General features: G+C 46.9%; 1 protein-coding gene across 1 annotated transcript in view; it reads left to right on the top strand.

Annotated features, from left to right (window-relative positions):
- mrtfba (myocardin related transcription factor Ba) overlaps positions 1-23,715 on the top strand; it is a 279,508-nt gene that overhangs the window by 19,153 nt on the left and 236,640 nt on the right. Inside the window, exon 2 of the mRNA XM_070900957.1 lies at positions 8,065-8,120. The gene's annotated coding sequence lies outside the window, so the exon portion shown is untranslated. The remainder of the gene's footprint in view (positions 1-8,064; positions 8,121-23,715) is intronic.

A 23,715-nucleotide genomic window follows, 5' to 3' on the forward strand; every position in this document is an offset into this window, starting at 1 on the left:
TGACTCATATACAAAATGGTTGGCCTTTTATACTTGGGCTGCACACACGTGCGTGCAGCCCAATGGCCTCCAACAGTGACGCCATCTAGTGGCTGCTGATCCCAAAAGTGCAAACATGACAATATCCCACTCTGATATATTAACACAGTCTTTTACAAATTGAGACGGTCCAGTGTTTTACGCTCCTGGGTTGACCGTCTCAGTTCCAGCCTTGGGTGAGTGTTCAGAGTCTGTTGTGACTGGTGACTGGGTGGCTGACCTGGTGGGAGTGGCAATGGCCATGTTAGCGATTGAAAGTCCATTTTCATTGAACATGTCAGTGATTGACAATACCGATTCACTGATGACCACTGAATCCTCTGATGACTGAGGGTAGATTGGTTGATCGTCGATTGTCTCTTCCTCCGACTGTTCCGGTTCATCTGTGTGCCGCAGCTTTGTCTGATCCATATGTTTCCTGCATGTTTGCCCATTTTAGAGCTTGACAATAAATACTCTGTTGCCCTTCTTGGCCTTGACAGTACCAGCGATCCACTTTGGACCCTGACCATAATTCAGAACGTATACAGAATAATTTACAGAAATATCACGTGACACAGCTGCGTGATCGTGATACTCTTGCTGACTTTGTCTTCTATATTCAACATGATTATTCAAGTCAGGGTATACAAGAGATAGCTTGGTCTTAAGACCTCTCTTCATCATTAGTTCAGCAGGCGAGACCCCAATAAGTGTGTGGTCTTGTCCTGTAACTAATGACAGGCGGGTCTGCAGTGACCCTTGGGTTACTCGCTTCATACTCTGCTTTATGATTTAGACAGCACGTTCTGCTTGCCCATTGGATGCAGGTTTGAATGGTGCTAACCTTACATGTTTGATACCATTGAGTTTCATGAACTCTTGAAACTCCTGACTGGTGAAGCATGATCCGTTGTCGCTAACAACGATGTCAGGCAGACCATGTGTCGCGAACATGACACTGAGATTCTCAATGGTAGCTGTGGATGAGCTGGATGACAAGATTATACACTCTATCCACTTCGACTATGCATCCACCACAACTAAAAACATCTTCCCCAGGAAGGGACCTGCAAAGTCTATGTGGATCCTGGACCATGATTTGGACGGCCACAACCACAGACTCCGCGGTGATTCCGGTGGTGCTTTGCTGAGCTGCATGCAAGTGTTGTACTGATGCACACATGATTCCAGCTCAGAGTCAATTTCCGGCCACCATACATAAGACCTGGCGATGGCTTTCATCATTACAATGCTGGGATGTGTGCTAGGTAGCTCACGTACAAATTTCTCTCTCCCTTCCTTGCGCATAACAACACGATTGCCCCACAGTATACAATCCGACTGAATAGACAGTTCGTCTTTGCGATGAATGTAAGGTTTGGTCTCCTCGCACATTTACTTGGGTATGGCAGACCTTTGAGGATGCAACTGTTACCACAGATAAAATTGAGTCCTGGCTGGTCCAGGTCTTAACTTGTTGAGCCGTGACAGGGGTTCCTTCACTCTCAAAAGCATCCATAACTAACAATAGGTCCACCGGTTGTGGCGTTTCCACTTCCAGTGTGGGCAATGGCAGACGGCTCAAAGCATCGGCACAATTCTCGGTGCCAGGTCTATGGCGAATGACATAATCATAAGCGGATAATGTCAGCGCCCACTTCTGGATGCGGGGTGAAGCATTGGTATTGATACCTTTGGTTTGAACTGGAGACAGAGCACAAGCCACTCTTTTCACTGTTTTCTTAAAACAAAGACCAAATAGGTACAGATGCATCTTTTTAAACCCCATACACAAGGCTAGTGCTTCTTTTTCTATCATGCTGTAGGCTCTTTCCGCTTTAGACAAACTTTTTGAAGCATACGCGACTGATTGAAGTTTACCCGACTCATTAACTTGTTGGAGTACGCAACCAATTCCATATGACAAAGCATCACAGGCCAATACTAAACATTTACATGGGTCATAATGTACCAACCAGCAGCTTGTTAGAGCAAAGCAGCTTTCTCAAAAGCTCTGTCTTGAGACGCACCCCACACCCAGTTGTCGCCTTTTCTTAGCAGCATGTGCAGTGGTTCTAATAAGGTGCTCAATTTAGGTAGGAAGTTACCGAAATAGTTGAGTAGACCCAGGAACGAACGCAGCTCCATCACATTCTGCGGCGTGGGTGCATTCTTGATGGCCTTGGTTTTCACGTCCGTGGGCCTGATGCCGTCAGCAGCAATTTTCCTCTCCAGGAATTCGACCTCTGGTGTCATGAAGATGCACTTTGAGCGTTTCAGTCTGAGTCCCACTTTGTCCAGACAATGTAGAACCTCTTCCAGGTTGTTCAGATGTTCCTTGGAGTCACGACCTGTGATCAGGATGTCATCTTGGAACACGATGGTTCTGGGTCTTCAGTAGACTCTCCATGTTCCTCTGAAATATTGCTGCAGCCGAGCCGAGCGAATTCCAAAAGGGCACCTGTGATAAATAAACAGTCCTTTACGCGTGTTAATGCACGTAAGTCTCTCAGACGTCTCGACCAGCTCCTGTGTCATGTAGGCCAACGTCAAGTCCAGTTTGATGAACGACTTCCCCCCGGCTAGCATTGCAAACAAGTCATCAGCCTTCAGTAACGGGTACTGATCCTGTTTCGAAACTCTGTTGATCGTAGCCTTGTAGTCTCCACAGATTTTAACTGTGCCATCACTTTTCAGCACAGGAACAATGGGGCTGGCCCATTCATTAAATTCATATGAACCTTTCACGCTGGAGTCTGTCCAGTTCGATTTCAACCTTCTCCCTCATCATATACGGAACTGCCCGAGCTTGGTGGTGGATGGGTCTTGCATCCGAGTCCATGTGGATCTGCACCTTGGCTTCCATGAAGTTGCCGATGCCTGGTTCGAACAGCGAGGGGAACTTGCTCAGTACTTGAGCACATGTATCTTTCTCTGACGACAATGCCTTGATGTCATTCCAATCGCATCTGATTTTTTTCAAGCCAGTTCCTGCCGAACAGCGTTGTGCCATTGCCTGGGACAATTCATAGCGGTAACTCGTGAACCACGCCATCATACGACACTTTAATTGTGGCACTGCCAGTCACCGTTATGAGTTCTTTGGTGTACGTGCACAACTTGGCATTGATTGGACTCAGCCTAGGGCCTCACAGCCTTAGTATCCCACAGCTGGCTCATTATCGATTGACTCGCCCCCATGTCCAGTTCCATCGATACTGGCACCCCATTAAATTTCACGTTGATCATTATCGATTTGCTCTTAGTTAGGAACGAGTACAGTCCATGCACTTCCTCCTCTGATATCTCAGATTGCATATCCGGATCCTCGCTAGTCCTCCACGTGGTGTGACACAGCACGCTTGCTCATCTGCGGATATTTGCGCTGGAGATGCCCCACTCTCAGACAGCCTTTGCAACTATTATTACTTAAATCGGCACTGCTGGTGCCAATGATTTCCCCCACAACGCCAACACCGAGAAATCAGATGCATTCCCACTGGCGGACTTTGGGCAGCCACAGGTTTCGTGTATGCAGTCGGGTAGGCCCTGCCATGTGCCGCTCTGCCGAAAGCCAAATCAATCATATTTACAGTACTTGCTGAGTTTTGATTTTTCACTGATATCTGCTTTAGACTTCTATCTGTCATCATGAATGATTGAGCGATCGTGATGGTCCTGTTCAAGTCCAATGTCTCCACCGTCTGTAGTTTATGCAGGATCACCTCGTGGTTGATGCCGATTACAAAGAAGTCCCACAGCATGTCTGCCAACACAGCCCCGAACTTGCACGATCCTGCTAGACGTCTCAGGTCGGCAACGAATTCCACCGCATTCTGGCCCTCAGAGCGAACGTGTGTGTAAAATCTGTATCTCGAGATGATGCCTTCGTCTGGCTTAAGGTGGTCCTGTACCAGTGTACTCAATTCTTCGTACATCTTCTCTGTTGGACTCTCAGGCAGGAGTAGATTCTTTATCAGACCATAAATTTTTGGACCGCCAACCATGAAGAACACTGCTCGGTGCCGATCTGCGTCGCCAACCTCCTCCATTTTGTTGGCCACAAAGAACTGGCTCAAACAGCTCACACAGTCTGCCTAATCTTCTCCTTCCACAAATCGCTCCAACATTCCAATTGTGCTCATTTTTGCATGCAAAGGTTCTTGTTGCCTCGTCGCCAAATGTTGTGTATGCAATAACTGTTAGACTGAGTACTGTTTAACTCCAAGAGGTCCAAAGTGACTAATATACAAAATGGCTGGCCTTTTATACTTGGGCTGCACACATGTGCGTGCAGCCTAATGGCCTCCAACAGTGACGCCATCTAGTGGCTAGTGATCCCAAAAGTGCATACATGACACTTTCTTAATTGCTTGCTGTACCTGCATGGAATATTGCAAAGTGTTAAAAGTCGGGGACTACTGTCATTTTAGAAACCTCTCCTTTTTCCAGGGTGGTTTCCTTCTTGTATCCCTGAATGTGCCTGGAGAATATTGGCTGGTATCTGGAAGGTCAGAGTGACCAACATTGAAGTAATGAGACGCAGCGATTTTTGTGCAGTATCACGGGGAGAGGATTGCGATTGGCGGAACGTGCGTGATGCATAGTTGAAGATACTCGGTCAGCTTCCTCCGATTGTGACCTGCTAATGGGGAAAGTTCATTCTTTATGATTTGAAGTAACTTGAAAACTTTCTTGGAAAACAAGTTACAATGTGGGCAGTGACATTAGCAGTGGTACAGAGCAAAGTGATCTGAGAAACCGAGGAGAAGAGCCTTGGCCTACTGTGTATGACACAATCAAGATTGAAAAGCGGGCAATAGAAGTCCAAGATGAATAAAGAAATATTAAACAATTTCAACTATTTTTCTTGCTTGTGATCACATTAAAAGATTTTGAAGCATTTCACTCAATTACTCTAAGTGTAGGAATTGTTTATATATACAAACTAGATGAAACAAGATATGGGTTTTAAACTGTAGCTTGTCGGAGGAAAAGGAATATTGAGGGGGTTGAGGGGTTCCATAGTTATGAAGCCCCAATAATGGGTCTGTTGGGGAACAGCTGGATGAGTCCCAATTTCAGTAGTCAGGGTGGAGGGAGGGAGAGGACATACAGGAGCACATATTTGCAGCTTGGTAAGAAAAAGAGAGCAAAGATTAGAAGAGCAGTGACCATCGGAATATTCTTAAAATAGAGTGTGACAAGAATAGTTACAACAGAGACCAGGATTGCCAATCAAGCAATGAGGTTTTGTTTTTATCCTGGCCAGGATTGCAAGATATGTGTTGGAAGAGGCTATCCAGATGTCAGAGCAGTGTTCGGTCTGTTGCCGGTTCTGCTCACGCCCTGGAGGGGCGGTAATGGCGGTGGTAATGATTTCCAGGCGGGCGGCCAGCTTCCAGCGCCCCGCCGGAATATTTGGTGCCGGTTTTGAGGGGGCGCGGAGCAGTTAAGCCGGTGTGCAACACCCCCTGGTTGCAACACCGTTCTGAAATTTGGCTGCAGCAGAACCCATAGCGCCCCGTAGCGCGCCCTACTGGGACCGCTTGGGAGAGCTGGCGGTCCGAGCTGTTGTGGCTGCGGTGAGGGAAGGAATGAATTCCTGAGGTAAGTGTGAATGTTTTGTTTTTGCGATTTATGTTTATGTGAGGTGAACAAGGTGTTGGGAATGTTTTTTTTGCCGATTTGTTTTTTTTCCCCACAGAGAAGCCTCTCTTGGGGCGCTCCGAGGCCAGCTCTTTAGCTCGGGATTTTCAGTTGCACAGCTGGCCTAGCGCCCTACGAGAGGTGTGGAACGCCTGCCTTAGCGCTCCGTTCCACACTCTGGGCCCAGCTGATGAATTTTGTGGCTGCAGACGCAAACCATTTCCCGGCGCAAAATTTACCGCCCCGCCTCCATTAGTGCCCTAATTTGCCTCCAACTGAATTTCCACCCCAAGAGGGCTGGAAATTCCCCAACCTTGCGGCCATTTTTTTGGCGATAGTTTGCCATTTTTGGTGAAAAACGGTGATCCGCTAGTTTTGCCGAAGTCTTGCGCCGCCGGTTTTTAAATACTGCTGAAAAGCAGACCGCCGGCATGCAAGACTGGAAATACTGCTATCGCTTTAAATTTGTCTTTTGGCGCACCCGTATTCCGGCTGAAAAAAAACGCGCGAGGAAAACCTGTGTTGCAGCCCCAAGGACAGCAGTAGATAGGAAGACCTGTAAAAAAGGTAAGTTAAAGATTTTATTTTAAAATTTTTTTTCAGTGATTCAATAGTTGTGTCTTGTGAATGTTGGTTGTGATTTTTTTTTTTAAATTTTTTGCAATTTTTTGGGGTGTTTTCCCCCCCCTCCCAAGGCCTCTCTCACAGCGGTAATTGGCCTCGGATTAAAGTTGGCGAGGACCGCAGTTTCCACCGCGAATCCTCATGCAATGCCGATTTTTACCGCTGGGCAAATTTTCTAATGAAACTTAGGCCTTTAAAAAATAGTGGTAGTATTTTTGGCGAAAAATGCCGAAAAAATACCACTATCACCAAAAGACGAATTTCCAACTATTAGACTTTATTGACAGTTAGTGAATAGGAAAAGTGTTTGGTGCAAAAGAAGAAGCAGCTTCCTGGAGGTAGTCTTTGGAAGAGATGTGAAAGTTCAATGTGAAATCAAAAGATCATATAGAGTGAGGCCAAGACTGTCACCAGGCGAAGAAAGAGTACGTGTAGGGCCATGAAAAATAAAACTTGGTAGCTGCTGTTTGATTTTGGAAGAGACTTGAATAAACTGCATCATTTGAAGAATCGAACTCAATTAGATTTTATTGTCCTTTTTTGTAAGGCATGAAGATTCAAGATGTAACGATTCAACCACTGTACATAAGAAGAGCAACGGTTGTGTGCACAAGGTGTCAGACTGAAGGAAGTTCACGAGTATAGATAGAGGCAGCTGCCTTAGCGGCATCAGCATGCTGAAACCATAGTGCAAAGGTGCAGGATAAATACAGCAGTGGAAAACAAAAAAGTTCTTAATGGCCCCGAATTTGCTGGAGCGGGGCATCTCGTGACACGTGCTGTACGTCGGATTTTTTCCTCGTCCTTCAGCTCCAATTATTTTTGCGCCGCAAACTGCTGGAAGTTTTATCTGATAACAGCGTGGCGAGGTTAATGGGGCATCTGGGACCTCGGTGAACAACAGGACCAATAGTCTATCTCCTTAACCAGTTAAATTTAACGATAGAGAAGGAAATAGTGTGAATTACAGTCAAATTAGATACAGAAAGAGAAACCGAGAGAGGGAAAGACGGATTGGATTAAGAGAGAGAAAAAAAGACGAAATGAAATGTTAAGAAAAAAAAATCAAACAATTTTTTAAAGACCTCGAGGGACAATTTAGTACCTGCAGGAGTGAGACTCCACAGTTTCAATTGAACCCTTTCTGGGCTTCCAAGGTTGAGTTTCATGTCAGGACCATAAATCACCTCATTAACAGGGTCCTTACAGCATGAAATAGCTGCCCTACCATTCTGTGGCAAGTTAAGTTTATATGCATGGCGCAAATCCAGTAATGTGTTCACACTCGTGGCGAGATTGACGGCGAGCTTCCAGTTTTGCGAGGCTAACGGCGGAGTGGCACAAATCGTCCAGCAATTTGTGGCGATTTGTAACTCACGCCCTATCTCTTCCTCGCCACAAATTGCTGGATGTTTTACGCACTAATCGCGTGCACTATGAACCTGCTGTTATTTATCCAGCAAATTCTGGGCCATTAACCTGAATTGTAGGGATAGTGAAAAACTCACATAGCAGTTGTTTAACCAGGTGATACATTGCATTAGTAACTGATTCTTGCCCTGGTGAGTTTGTGATCTGGGTTTTGTCCATGGCGAGAGGCAGAGTGGAGGACAGGTTCTTCCTCATTTTGGGAAGAAATGCTAAGTTAATCATAGATTAATTTAACATTTCTTCTGCAGGGAGGAGGATGCCTGGCGAAATCAAGGAATCGGGATGGATCAGAGCTGTCCTACATGATTTTATTTCTTTTATTTCTGTTTTTATTTCCAGCATCCGCAGTACTTTGCATTTATACCCCTGTTGCATCTGACTTTCGATATTCACTGGTGAGTATTTCTTTATTCTCTCAAACCTTAAATGCTACTTTAAATAATAAATATTAACAGATCTGCTGTGGCATTGCTGGGGGAGTTTGCTCTGCCACTGCAAGTGTCCAGGCCTGCTCAGAACCTCGCTCTGAAACAGGACAGTTAAAATTCCAGCCAGGCAGGAGCCAAACAATGTAAACAGTGGGAGCTGCAGTGTAAATTGTTTTGCATTGTAACAAAGTGCAACATAGAAACATAGAAAATAGGTGCAGGAATAGGCCATTCGGCCCTTCGAGCCTGCACCTCCATTCAATAAGATCATGGCTGATCATTCACTTGGTACTCCTTTCCTGCTTTCTTTCCATACCCCTTGATCCCCTTAGCCGTAAGGGCCATATCTAACTCCCTCTTGAATATATCCAATGAACTGGCATCAACAACTCTCTGCGGCAGGGAATTCCATCATGTTAACAACTCTCTGAGTGAAGAAGTTTCTCCTCACCTCAGTTCTAAATGGCCTACCCCTTATCCTAAGACTGTATCCCCTGGTTCTGGACTTCCCCAACATCGGGAACATTTTACCCGCATCTAACCTGTCCAGTCCCATCAGAATCTTATATGTTTCTATGAGCTCCCCTCTCATCCTTCTAAACTCCAATGTATAAAGGCCCAGTTGATCCAGTCTCTCCTCATCTGTGCACAGAGACATACTATTTTTAATGTATTAATTTTGTATCTATAACTTTATATATTAGATATTTGAGGTGTGAGTTGAGGTTGTTATCCTGCAAAAATATGCAACTTGTGTACACACTACAAAACTGAGCATTAACAGGGGCATCCTGCTGAAATATGGTCTAAATACGCTGTTTGTTTTATTTGACAAAGTCACACTTTGGTTCTTGTAAGTACTTGCATGTCTATATTTTTAAATAAAATTATGCAGACTTTACAGTGGTTAGTGATTCTGTTGCGTCTGTACCTGTATAATTTACCTTCAGAATAACAGGGTTTGGATAAAAGAGGCAGTGGAAAATTGGAAATGTGTAACAACAGCTCCCTGCTCAGGTTCAGTTTCAAGATGGCAAACCTGCCCCTTGCACTTTTGGTCTATTGTCTCCGAACTTGGTACTTTTAAAAAAAAAAAGGTGAACCCAGTATTGTTTCTTCCTATAGCCTCTATCTAAATTAAACAAAGGCTGATGGTTTCAGGATAGTCCCTTTAAAAATGATTTAAAATATTCATTAAATAAAATGCCTTCCATAGTAATGAAAGGGCGCCAGCAGATGATAAAACATTTGTTTTAGTTGTAATAGCTTCTCAGCCTTAAGACTCAAAGTATACACAGAAAAGGAAGGTTAAGAACATCATTGGACCCACTTGTTTCTTGTACTAGCAGCATTATTTTTCCATCTGCTCGTTGCCTTGACAACTATAATTAATCATCACTTTGATCTACCTCCCTCCTCGCTTCTCTATTTCCATAATATGTTCCGCATTATTTATGGACACAAGTTCCTCATGAAGAGAAACTGAAAGACAAGATTTGTAAAATACATAAATCAACCAAAATATTTCCTCTACATCAAACAGCGTTTCAGTATTATAATTGAATCAAGTTTTCTCTCCTTAATCTAAACCATTCACATATTGTGTGGCTTATTTATTATGAATTCCATCTGTTAAAATGCTATTTGGTAATTGCATCAAGCCTTTGCTGTTGACATTTGTGTATCAGTTAGAGAATTTTTTTGCACATATGCAATCAGGACATTACTGTTGCACTGTAGATTTCTATGGCAACGTGTCCTGCAGCAAGTCAAGAGTGGTGCATAAAATAGAGGGGATTTTTTTGTAAATTCACCTGATCCTTTTTTATCCAACTTCATTACCATATGCTCTCAATGTGACTGGAAAATAGAGATTTGCAAAATCATGTACATGCCCCATTTGTCCAAACAAAATGACGTCAACTCAGCAATTTAGTAGAATACTGCATTTTAACCAATGTTATTGAATGTTTGGCAGTCTAATTTTTCCTTGTCACAAATGCTGTTTGGTGGTGGAGAACAATTGTGGCCAATGCAAGCTTAAATATGAAAACCACAATCATCATATCTGTTATATATGTGGACTTGTATTTACTCTCTACAGCCACCAGAGGGCTCATCCCCCGGAGTCCCAAGGGATCCCATAATCCCTTGGGAGCACAGATATTTAAGAAGGCTTCACAGGTTGGAGAGGCACTCTGGAGACCTGCAATAAAAGACTACGGTCACACTTAACTTTGAGCTCACAGTGTTCAGTCTGACTCTTTCTCCACACACAACAACTGGTGACGAGATACAGATAGTGAACCCAAAGATGCAGAGAACAGTGGGCATCCTGGAGAAATTTTCGGAGGGAGATGATTGGGAAACCTTCGTGGAGCGACTCAACCAATACTTCATGGCCAACGAGCTAGATGGGGAAGAGAGCGCTACCAAACGAAGGGCGATCCTCCTCACCGTCTGTGGGGCACCAACGTATGGCCTCATGAAGAATCTGCTTACTCCAGCGAAACCCACGGAGAAATCGTATGACGATTTGTGCACACTGATCCGAGAGCATTTGAACCCGAAGGAAAGCATTCTGATGGCGAGGTACGGTTCTACACCTACAAAAGGTCTGAAGGCCAGGAAGTGGCGAGTTATGTCGCCGAGCTAAGACGCCTTGCAGGATATTGCGAATTTGAAGGACATTTGGAGCACATGCTCAGAGACTTTTTCATACTTGGCATTGGCCACGAAACCATACTTCGCAAACTATTGACTGTAGAGACCCCAACCTTGAGTAAGGCCATAGCGATAGCCCAGGTGTTCATAGCCACCAGTGACAATACGAAGCAAATATCTCAGCACACAAGTGTTGCTACAAGTACTGTGAACAAAATGATGTTGTTTTCGAATCGTAACGTACAGGGCAGGTCACACATGCCTGCAGCTGCACGTCCGCAGCTGGGATGAATGCAGGCCATTAATATCTTGTTGGCGCTGCGGGGGTGATCATCGTTTCCATTCATGCCGATTCAAAGGATACGTTTGCAAGGGCTGTGGAACAATGGGACACCTCCAATGAGTATGCAGGCAAGCTGCTAAGCCCATTAAACCTGCAAACCACCACGTTGCAGAGGAGGATCAAGACGAAACAGAGCCTCAGATAGAGGAGGTAGAGGTACATGGGGTACACATAGTCATCACGAATTGTCCCCCGATAATGCTGAATGTTGAACTAAATGGACTCCCGGTGTCAATGCAGCTGGACACGGGCGCAAGCCAATCCACCATGGGCAAAAAGACTTTTGAAAGGTTGTGGTGCAACAAGGCCTCAAGGCCAGTCTTAACTCCAATTCGTACGAAACTAAGAACTTGCACAAAAGAACTGATTCCTGTAATCGGCAGTGCGACCATAAAGGTCTCCTACGATGGAGCGGTGCACAAGCTACCACTCTGGGTGGTACCGGGCGATGGTCCCACGCTGCTCGGCAGGAGCTGGCTGGGAAAGATACGCTGGAACTGGGACAACATCCAAGCGCCATCGCCCGCTGAATGACACTTCGTGTGCCCAGGTCTTAAACAAATTTCTTTCGCTTTTCGAACCAGGCATCGGGAAATTCCAAGGAGCAAAAATGCAGATCCACCTACTTCCGGGGGTGCGACCCATCCATCACAAGGCGAGAGCAGTACCGTACATGATGAAAGAAAGGGTAGAGATCAAGCTAGACCGGCTACAAAGAGAGGGCATCATCTCACCGATCGAGTTCAGCGAGTGGGCCAGTCCTGTTGTCCCACTCCTCAAGGGAGATGGCACCGTCAGAATCTCTGGCGATTACAAAGTAACTATCAATCGTTTCTCCCTGCAGGACCAATACCCACTACCAAAAGCGACGACCTCTTTGCAACGCTGGCAGGAGGAAAGACGTTCACAAAGCTGGATCAGACTTCAGCCTACATGACGCAGGAACTGGAGGAATCATCGAAGGCCCTCACCTGCATCAACACGCACAAAGGTCTTTTTGTTTATAACAGATGCCCATTTGGAATCCAATCAGCGGCGGCGATATTCCAGAGAAACATGGAAAGTTTACTGAAGTCGGTCCCGCACACCGTGGTCTTCCAGGACAACATCTTGGTCACAGGTCGGAACACAGTCGAGCACCTGTATAACCTGGAGGTGGTTCTTAGTCAACTCAGCCGCGTGGGGCTCAGGTTAAAATGCTCGAAGTGCGTTTTCCTGGCGCCTGAAGTGGAGTTCTTGGGAAGGAGGATTGCGGCGGACGGCATCAGACCCACCAACACCAAGACTGAGGCAATCGATAATGCACCGAAGCCACAGAACGTGACGGAGCTGCGGTCGTTTCTGGGATTCTTGAACTACTTTGGTAACTTCTTACCGGGTCTCAGCACCCTGCTAGAACCACTACATTTCTTACTACGAAAAGGGGGCGAATGGGTTTGGGGCAAAAGCCAAGAAAATGTCTTTGTAAAAGCGAGAAAATTGTTATGCTCAAACAAATTGGTTGTGTTGTATGATCCATGTAAGCGTTTGGTACGAGCATGTGATGCGTCATCATATGGCGTCGGGTGTGTTTTGCTAATGATTTCGGGAAACAGCAACCGGTTGCTTATGCATCCAGGAGTCTGTCTAAGGCCGAGAGAGCTTACAGCATGATTGAAAAAGAAGCGCTAGCGTGTTTTTATGGGGTAAAGAAAATGCATCAATACCTGTTTGGGCTTAAATTCGAATTGGAAACTGACCATAAGCAACTTACATATTTTTTTCCCGAGAGTAAAGGGATGAATACCAACGCATCGGCCCGCATCCAGAGATGGGCGCTCAATTTGTGCGCATACAACCACGCCATCCGCCACATGCCAGGCACAGAAAACTGCGCCGATGCTCTCAGTAGGCTGCCATTGCCCACCACGGGGGTGGAAATGGCGCAGCCCGCAGATGTAACCATGGTTATGGAAGCATTTAGGAATGAGCAATCACCCGTCACTGCCCGGCAGGTCAAAACCTGGACAAGCCAGGACCCCTTATGATCTCTAGTCAAAAGCTGTGTGCTTCCCAGTGGAAATGCAGGAAGAGATAAAGCCGTTCCAGCGGCGCAAAGATGAAATGTCTATACAGGCAGACTGCCTTCTGTGGGGCAATCGAGTAGTGGTCCCCAAGAAGGGCAGAGACACCTTCATCAATGACCTCCGCAGTATCCACCCAGGCATTGTAATGTTGAAAGTGATAGCCAGATCCCATGTGTGATGACCCGGTATCGATGCGGACTTGGAGTTCTGCGTTTACAGATGTAATACATGCTCTCGCAGTTAAGCAATGTACCCAGGGAGGCACCACTAAGTTGATGGTCCTGGCCCTCCAAACCGTGGTCTAGGGTACATGTCGACTATGCAGGCCCGTTCTTGGATAAAATGTTCCTTGTGGTTGTAGACGCGTACTCCAAGTGGATTGAATGTGAGATAATGTCGGCTAGCACGTCCGCTGCCATTACTGAAAGCCTGCGGGCCATGTTTGCCACTCACGGCTTACCCAATGACCTGGTGAGCGCCAACCAGCCATGTCTTACCAGTGCTGAATTCAAAGAATTCATGACCCATAACGGGATCAAACATGTCACATCTGCCCCGTTTAAACCAGCGTCCAATGGTCAAGCAGAGAGAGCAGTGCAAACCATCAAGCAAGGTTTGAAGAGGGTAACTGAAGGCTCACTGCAGACTCGCCTATCCCGAGTCCTGCTTAGCTACCGCACGAGACCCCACTCACTCACTGGAATCCCACCTGCTGAACTGCTCATGAAAAGAGCACTTAAGACGAGGCTCTCGTTAGTTCACCCTATCTTCATGAACAGGTAGAGAGCAGGCGGCTTCAACAAAGTGCATACCATGATAACGCAAATGTGTCACGCGAGATTGAAATCAATGATCCTGTATTTGTATTAAATTATGGACAACGTCCCAAGTGGCTTCCTGGCACTGTCGTGGCCAAAGAGGGGAGCAGGGTGTTTCGGATCAAACTTTCAAATGGACTCATTCACCGTAAACACTTGAACCAAATCAAACTCATATTCACGGACTACCCTGAGCAACCCACCTTGGACCCTACCTTTTTTTGATCCCCCAACATACACACCAGTGGCAACCGACACCACGGTTGACCACGAAGCAGAACCCATCATCCACAGCAGCCCTGCAGGGCCCAACACACCAGGCAGCCCAGCAAGGCCAGCTGCACAGCAGCCCAGCGAGGGCCCAGCAAATGATTCAACAACACCAGCTTTCACACCGAGACAATCAACCAGGGCAAGAAGGGCCCCAGATTGACTCACATTGTAAATAGTTACACTATTGACTTTGGGGGTGGGGGAATGTTGTTATATATGTGGACTTGTATTTACTCTGTACAGCCACCGGAGGGCTCATCCCCCGGAGTCCCAAGGGATCCCATAATCCCTTTGGAGCACAGGCATTTAAGAAGGTTTCACAGGTTGGAGAGGCACTCTGGAGACCTGAAATAAAAGACTTTACTTTGAGCTCTCGGTGTTCAGTCTGACTCTTCATACACAACAATATCATCATAGGCAGTCCTCGAAATGAGGATGACTTGCTTCCTCACCAAAAAAGGATGAGTTCATAGATGTTTCAATGAAGGACCTGAACTACACCCTGAAGGGTGGAAGATGCCTGTGCGTGGATTTTTTTTAAATTTGTGGTTGCCGATGCACACCAGCCACCACACGGGCTTGACAGAGCTAGTCTTGGTCTAGTGGCAAGAGTTATCTAAGACGACTGGAGACCTGCTCTGCTGCACGGACCTAGTGCGCACACATATCGCAGTGTGGGCTGGCCCGTGCTGCCCCTGGGCCCCTGGCCCCGAACTCATGCCTCTCCTAGGCCCCGATCACATCCCTCTACAATCTCTCACCGCTCCTTCGCCCCGACCTCGCCGCTCCTGCTGTATCTGCCCACGCTCCAATCACCGACCTGGACCTTGATGACGTCACTCTTCGCTGCTGTCGCCCTCCTGCACCAACCACAATACCAGTTAAATGCCCACCCACCCTTCCCTGACCAATACCAAGGTTAAATAATAGTGGGCAGAATTGTAGTTCTACAGCATTTACCAATTGGGAATAAGGTTGACAAAAAGTAGATATTAGCTTGGGGTTAAAAATTCATGCTGTTTTTCAGAGTTGGTCGTACTAGTTTACTTAGCTTATTGTCCAATAGATCTTATGGGCTGTTTTTTTTCCCCCAAACCAATTTTGCTTTCAGTGTAAGTCTTGCAGTTCTTCAGAGAGTCTGTCCTCCAGTTCACTTCCACTGGAATATCCTCTCTGCCCAAATTGCTTTTTCTTCATGTCAACTCACATTTTATTTTAACCAATCTGTTTTTTGCTCTCCGATCTAATTGGAATTTTTCTCCTCTTGTTACTTCTGCAGGCTGTCTTTGTTGTTACAGATCTTTTCAGTGCCATCTTATGACCTTAGTCTTGTTCATTTCCACTTCTGAGGCTCCCTCTGGTTCTGATCTCCCTGTTACCAGTTCTGTCTGTTAAGTGTTTTTTCATCTGACATCTGTTGAAGTCCTGGTACAGACCTTTCGTGACAAATCAGATAAAATTGAAAGCTGTGAATTTGAACAATAATTCATACTATTGCCAGTTTAATCATTCACACATAGGAAAAAAGTGTTTTAGTATCTAATCTCTGAAATGGTCGCCTCGGTAGCCTGAAAATATACATTTCTTGCATTCACTAGACAAAAGGGACGATTTTATGTAAACACTGAGTCAGATTAAAAATGGAAGATATTCCTATCATTGCTGGAAGAGAAGCAAAGCTAATTGAATCCTTTTGGCTTATCCATGCTCCTGATTCCCAGTCCACTTGAACACACAATATTAGAAGACAGCAATTGCTCCTTTTGCTCCGTCATCATAATCTTGCATTTGTGTAGTGCCTTACCATGTCCTACATCTGAAAGAACTTTACAACCAATGGATTACTTTGAAAGTACAGGCACTGTTCTATAGACACCACAGCTATTTGTGCAAAGCAAGGTCTCAGAAACGGAAAATGAATGAATTATGTATTTTTGGTGGTGTTGGTTGAACTTGGGATCTTTGCCAGAGCACCACAACTCTCTGCTCTTCTTTGAAAAGTGCCATGGATCTTTTACATCTTCTTGAGCCCGTAGAGTCTTGGTTTAATGCCTCATTTGGAAAAAAGGCACCTCCAACAATGTAGCACCCTCTCGATACTGCATTGAAGTGTCAGCCTAGATTACGCACTCCAGTCCGCAGCGGGTCATGGAGCCATGACCTTCTGACTCTGAGGCAAGAATGCTACCAATTGAGCCAAGCTGACACTTAGACCGCGATCTCACCAACCGTGGCGAGTCCAGGGCGGTCGGTGGCGGGTGGCAAAATTGCTCCTGGCTCCAGCCCGCACTGTGTGAAGAATCTTCCGTTGATTGGGGTTTTTAAGCCCGCTCTGCGAGGTTCCTGGCCAATTGAAGGAAGCGGGTCTGATGACATCATCTGATGACGAGTCATCAGCCAGCTTCCTTAAAGGGATCATGGCCACAATGATTTTGATAGGTGTTGTGCAGCACCTCAATGCTGCACAACACCTGACGAGCACTGAACAGAGGTGCACGGCTGCACCTATGCTCTCCCATGACTCCCTCCAGATGCTTATGGAGGGAATCACAGCATGCAGGGAGGTTCTCTTCCCTTTCAATGGACAGAAGAGACCTCCCCAGGACATCAACACAGCCTGGTTGCACAGGAGGGCACAAGCAGGGATGTCGTCTGGAGGACCTGGCTGCAGTGGCACAAACCTTTCAATGATCTCAGTAGATCACGAAACGCTACTGTAAAGCCACACTCACCTCATACTGCTGTGTCACTCATGACATCATCATCACTCTGCCTTCCCTACCCAACTCCTGTACATCCATACCCTACTCCTGCACATCCTTACTCGAATCAACTGACCTTGCACCTCCACCCATCCCACTCTCTCTCTAGATTATCACATCCCCATCTCACTAGCCACACCTCACCCTTGTCCAATCATACCAACTACCAACACACAAGGGTCGGCACTTGGGTTTTTAGCTAATGTTCATGTAGCGTTTCTGCTAATGTGTTGTCAAACAGTGAAATCTTTATTTTGAACACTGTTCTTGGAAAGATTTGTGTGCACCTTTGGAAGTGGCTTAGTGAGTTGTAGTGAATGGTCAGACATAACGGTACCTCCCACAATGGTGATGATTGTGAAAGGAATAGCTTGGGCATTGCAGGGATACTTTATGCTGTTGGGATGGGGTGATGCCAACCTGGCGCATCATGTGGTAGCCAGGATATACAGCATCAAGTGAAGTAAATCTGGCCATAGTGAGGCCATCCCTGGCAGCAATGTAGTCGGGTGTTGATGCCCTGTGTCCTGTGCAGTATCAGGTGATTGCAGAGAAGTTTGGTGTTGGTGGTGATGCTGGTGTGTTTAGTGATGTTGATGTTGGAGCTGATCGTGGTGGGATTCTGAAGACCAAGACAAGATTTTTTTCAAGGGCACCGATGCTGATGGCAGCTGAAATTGAAATGACAGAAGTGATCTGTCAGTGGTGAGAGCAGTTGCTCCAAGGAGGTGACAGTGGGTAAGAGAGTTCACTGCAAACACTTCCAAACTGCATACAGGTCAAAAGTGTCTTCCAAATCCTGAAGGCTTCGGCTTCTGAGATTGGAACGTGAACAGCTGCGAAATGGTAGCTTTTATACCACTTCTGCAGCTGTCAACTAGTCAAAGCAATGGAGAGTCATTGAGAACCTGACACACTTAGCTGACGTGAAGCCCGAGCGACGGGAAGCTTGTTAAAAACTTGGTAAAGTCCTTTGGAGCTGATAAAATGCTGCATGAATAGGTTTAAGCAGCTTGTTAACGCTCACAATTGCCTGACCCGCCGCTTAATGCCGGATCTGCAATCCGCAGCAGGACCCAGCACTTTGGAAATTTACAAGGAGCGGATTCAGAATGGACTTCCGTCCCGCTGTCAATCACGGCTATTTTGACAGCAGGCCTGTTGTGTATCTGTAAAGCATGCACTCCCATGTTCCGCCACCAGGGAGCGCATCCCCTGAAGTCCCAAGGGATCCCAGCATTCCTTGGGAGCACTGTATATAAGCCGGCCCTTAAGGCCTGCTCCTCATTCTGGACTGTCTTAATGAAGACTGAGGTCATTGTTACTTTAACCTCCCTGTGTGCAGTCTCATCTGTGTTAGGAACACAATAACTGGCGACGAGTATACGAATCCAACGCAAAGATGCAGCAAACTGTGGGCATCCTGGAGAAGTTCTCGGAGGGTGAGGACTGGGAAGCCTATGTCGAACGGCTAGACCAGTACTTTGTAGCCAACAAGCTGGACGGAGAAGGAAGTGCTGCAAAAAGGAGAGCGGTCCTCCTCACGGTCTGCGGGGCACCGACCAAAGCCTCATGAAAAATCTTCTGGCTCCGGTGAAACCCACAGATATGTCGTATGAGGAGCTGTGTACACTGGTTCGGGAGCATCTTAACCCGAGGGCGAGCGTGCTGATGGTGAGGTATCGGTTCTACACGTGCCAGCGATTTGAAGGTCAGGAAGTGGCGAGCTACGTCGCCGAGCTAAAGCGACTTGTAGGACAATGTGAGTTTGATGGCTATCTGGAGCAGATGCTCAGAGACTTTTTTATACTGGGCATTGGCCACGAGACCATCCTACTTTTGACTGTAGAGACACCGACCCTCAGTAAGGCCATTGCAATAGCACAGGCGTTTATGTCACCAAACAAATCTCTCAGCACACAAGTACTAGCAATGTTCATAAATTAACTGGAACTGTGTTTGCGAGCAGAAATGTACAGGGCAGAAACCACGAGTCTGCAACTGCCAGCAGGCCTCAGGTGACCCAGATGACTCAGAGTCCACAACAAAGGATGAATGCAAGGCAATTCACACCTTGTTGGTGTTGTGGAGGGTTCCATTCAGCCTATTCATGCCGCTTCAAAGGGTATGTTTGCAAGAGCTGTGGAATAATGGGGCACCTCCAACGAGCTTGCAGACGAGCTGCAAGCTCTACAAAACCTGCTAACCACCACGTGGCAGAGGAAGATCGGTCCATGGTGGATCAAAGTAATTTCAAGCCTCAGAGGGAGGAGGCAGATGCTGAAGTACACTGGGTGCACATATTTTTGACGATATGGCCACATATAATGCTAAATGTAAAATTGAATGGCTTACCCATAGCCATGGAACTGGACACTGGCGCTAGCCAATCCATCATGAGTAAAAAGATGTTTGAGAGACTGTGGTGCAACAAGGCACTCAAACCAGCCCTGAGCCCCATCCACATGAAACTGAGAACGTACTCCAAAGAGCTCAACACTGTTCTGGGCGGTGCCATGGTCAAGATCACCTAAGAGGGCACGGTGCACGAACTGCCACTCTGGATTGTCCCGGGCAATGGTCCTACACTGCTTAGAAGGAACTGGCTGGGCAAAATCCGCTGGAACTGGGATGACATCCGAGCGCTATCACATGTCGATGAGGCCTCATGTACCCAGGTTCTTAACAAATTTCCTTCCCTTTTTGAGCCAGGCATCGGAAACTTTTCCGGGGCGAAGGTGCGGATCCACTTGGTCCCAGAGGCACGACCCATTCACCACAAGGCACGAGCGGCATCTCACATGATGAGGGAGAGAGTGGAAATCAAGCTGGACAGGCTGCAACGTGAGGGCATCATCTCCCCAGTGAAATTCAGCGAGTGGGCCAGCCCGATTGTTCCAGTACTCAAAAGTGATGGTACGGTCAGGATTTGCGGTGATTATAAAGTAACTATTAATCGTTTCTCACAAAAGGACCAATACCCGCTACCTAAGGCAGGCAACCTATTTGCGACGCTGGCAGGAGGCAAGACGTTCACCAAGCTCGACCTGACTTCGGCCTACATGACGCAGGAGCTGGAGGAGTCTTCGAAGGGCCTCACCTGCATCAACACGCACAAGGGACTGTTCATCTACAACAGATGCCCGTTTGGAAGTCTGTCGGCTGCAGCGATCTTCCAGAGAAACATGGAGAGCCTACTCAAGTCGGTACCACGCATGGTGGTTTTTCAGGATGACATAGTGGTCACAGGTCGGGACACCGCCGAGCACCTACAAAACCTGGAGGAGGTCCTCCAGCGACTGGATCGCGTAGGGCTGCGGCTGAAGAGGTCGAAATGCGTCTTCATGGCAACAAGTGCAGTTTTTGGAGAGAAAGATCGCGGCGGACAGCATTCGGCCCACAGACGCCAAGACAGAGGCTATCAGGAATGCGCCTAGGCCACAGAACGTCACAGAGCTGCGGTTGTTCCTGGGACTCCTCAAATATTTTGGTAACTTCTTACCGGGGTTAAGCACCCTCTTAAAGCCCCTACATGTGTTATTGCATAAAGGTGAGAACTGGGTATGAGGAACAAAACAAGTAATTGCTTTTGAGAAAGCCAGAAACATTTTATGCTACAACAAGCTGCTTGTATTGTATAACACGTGTAAAAAACTTGTGCTAACATGTGATGCATCGTCGTACGGAGTCGGGTGTGTATTACAACAAGCTAACGTTGCGGGGAAGTTGCAACCTGTCGCCGATTCCTCCAGGAGCTTCTCTAAGGCCGAGAGGGCCTACAGCATGATTGAGAAAGAGGCATTAGCGTGTGTGTTCGGGGTAAAGAAAATACATCAGTACCTGTTTGGCCTCAAATTTGAGCTGGAAACCGATCACAAGCTCCTCATATCCCTGTTTGCTGAAAACAAGGAGATAAATACTAATACCTCAGCCCGCATCCAAAGGTGGGCTCTCGCGCTATCAGCGTATAACTATACCATCCGCCACAGGCCAGGCACCGAGAACTGTGCGGATGCTCTCGGTCAGCTACCATTGCCCACCACGGGGGTGGAAATAGCGCAGCCTGCAAACTTGTTGATGGTGGCACAGCCCGTGGACTTGTTGATGGTCATGGAAGCGTTTGAAAATGATAAATCACCTGTCACGGCCCACCAAATTAGGACTTGGACCAGCCAAGATCCTCTGCTGTCCCTTGTAAAAAAAACTGTACTGCATGGGAGCTGGGCCAGCATCCCCGTTGAAATGCAAGAGCTAATCAAGCCGTTCCAGCGGCGAAAGGATAAGTTGTCCATTCAGGCAGACTGCCTGTTGTGGGGTAACCGCGTAGTGCTACTCAAAAAGGGCAGGGAGACATTCATCGCGGATCTCCACAGCACACATCCGGGTACAGTAATGATGAAAGCGATAGCTAGATTCCACGCGTGGTGGCCCGGTATCGACTCTGACTTCGAGTCCTGTGTACGGCAATGCAGCGTGTGTGCCCAGTTGAGCAACGCGCCCAGAGAGGCACCACTAAGTTTGTGGTCCTGGCCCTCCAGACCATGGTCGAGGATCCATGTCGACTATACAGACCCGTTTCTCGGTAAAATGTTCCTGGTGGTGGTGGATGCTTTTTCAAAATGGATGAATGTGAAATAATGTCAGGAAGCACCGCCACCGCCACCATTGAAAGCCTGAGGGCCAAGTTTGCCACCCACGGCCTGCCTGACATACTGGTCAGTGACAACGGGCCATGTTTCACCAGTGCCAAATTTAAAGAATTCATGACCCGCAATGGGATCAAACAGGTCACCTCAGCCCCATTTAAACCAGCCTCCAATGGGCAGGCAGAGCGGGTAGTACAAACAATCAAACAGAGCCTTAAACGAGTCACAGAAGGCTCACTCCAAACCCGCCTGTCCCGAGTACTGCTCAGCTACCGCACGAGACCCCACTCGCTCACAGGGGTGCCCCCAGCTGAGCTACTCATGAAAAGGACACTTAAAACCAGACTCTTGCTGGTTCACCCCAACCTGCATGATCAGATAGAGAGCAGGCAGCAGCAACAAAATGTAAACTATGGTCGAGCCACTGTGTCATGGGAAATTGATCTGAATGACCCTGTGTATGTGCTGAACTATGGACATGGTATCAAGTGGATCGCGGGCACGGTGATAGCTAAAGAAGGGAGTAGGGTGTTTGTAGTCAAACTAGACAATGGACAAATTTGCAGAAAGCACCTGGATCAAACAAGGCTGCAGTTCACAGACTGCCCTGAACAACCCACAGCAGACACCACCTTTTTTGAGCCACAACACACACCCAAAGGATCAACGACACCATGCCGGTCCAGGAAATCGAACCCATCACGCCCGACAGCCCTGCAAGGCCAGGCTCACCCAGCAGCCCTGCAGGGCCAACAACATGCCAGCCCAGCGAGGGCACAACCAACACACCAGAACAGACATTTGTACCGAGACGGTCCACCAGGGAAAGAAAGGCTCCCGACCGCCTCACATTGTAAATAGTTTTCACTGACTTTGCGGGGGAGTGATATTGTGTATCTGTAAAGCATGCACTCCCATGTTCCGCCATCAGGGAGCACATTCCCTGAAGTCCCAAGGGATCCTAGCATCCCTTGGGAGCACTGTATATAAGCCGGCCCCTAAGGCCTGCTCCTCACTCTGAAGTGTTTTAATAAAGACTGAGGTCACTGTTACTTTAACCTCTCTGTGTGCAGTCTCATCTGTGTTAGGAACACAATAAGGCCCACCTCCAAACCTGCACTCGCAGCATCGGTAAGATTCCGGCCAGTACTTTGAACAGAGTATTACCACGAGACTTTCCTTACCCTTTAAGTCAATTGCCTTTATTAGGTTGTTCACAATTGTACAGGGCCTGTTGCTGAACTATTGCTGTGTGAGTGCCTTAGATATATATAAGAATGTGAACAAACTGGATAACTTGGAACTTGCAAATGAATCCTGGTACATGCCAATACGGGTTGCAATCAGTGAGTTTCACAGTTGTGTTCTCTATCTGTAAGTCTGTAAGTAATGAAAGAATTCCTCACCTGGTGACACCTGGATCCAGCACATGGAAATAAATTGGCTCCAAAGATCAATCCATGTTCTGAAACTTTTAATGGGAGCTGTTCATAGTCATCAGCATGAATACAAGGAGTACTACTTTTCCTAAAACAACTTCCCTCCCCAAAAAAGAAAAAGAAAATACTCAATGTGTTTTACTCTGTTTGCTTTTCCCCTGTTGTTTTTTTTTTAAATTTTGTCTATAAATATTTTATAGGATATGTTGATGGGATTAGATGAAGAAGGGTGGGAGGAGGCTCGTGTGGAATGTAAGTGTGGACAGTGTCTGTGCTGTAAATACTACGTGAATTATTTTTCTGTGCTAGTCATAGAATCATTGACATTTACGACACAGAAGGAGGCCATTTGGTCTATCATCTCTGTGCTGGCCAAAAAGAGCTATCCAGCCTATTCCCACTTTCCAGCTCTTGGTCCATAGCTTTGTGGGTTGCAGCACTTCAAATGCATATCCAAGTACTTTTTAAATGCTATGAGGGTTTCTGCCTCTACCACCCTTTCAGGCAGTGAGTTCCAGACCCCCACCACCCTCTGGGTGAAAAAAATTCTC

The sequence above is a fragment of the Pristiophorus japonicus genome, chromosome 15 (genome assembly GCF_044704955.1).
Source record: "Pristiophorus japonicus isolate sPriJap1 chromosome 15, sPriJap1.hap1, whole genome shotgun sequence".
Classification (NCBI taxonomy): Eukaryota; Metazoa; Chordata; class Chondrichthyes; family Pristiophoridae; genus Pristiophorus; species Pristiophorus japonicus.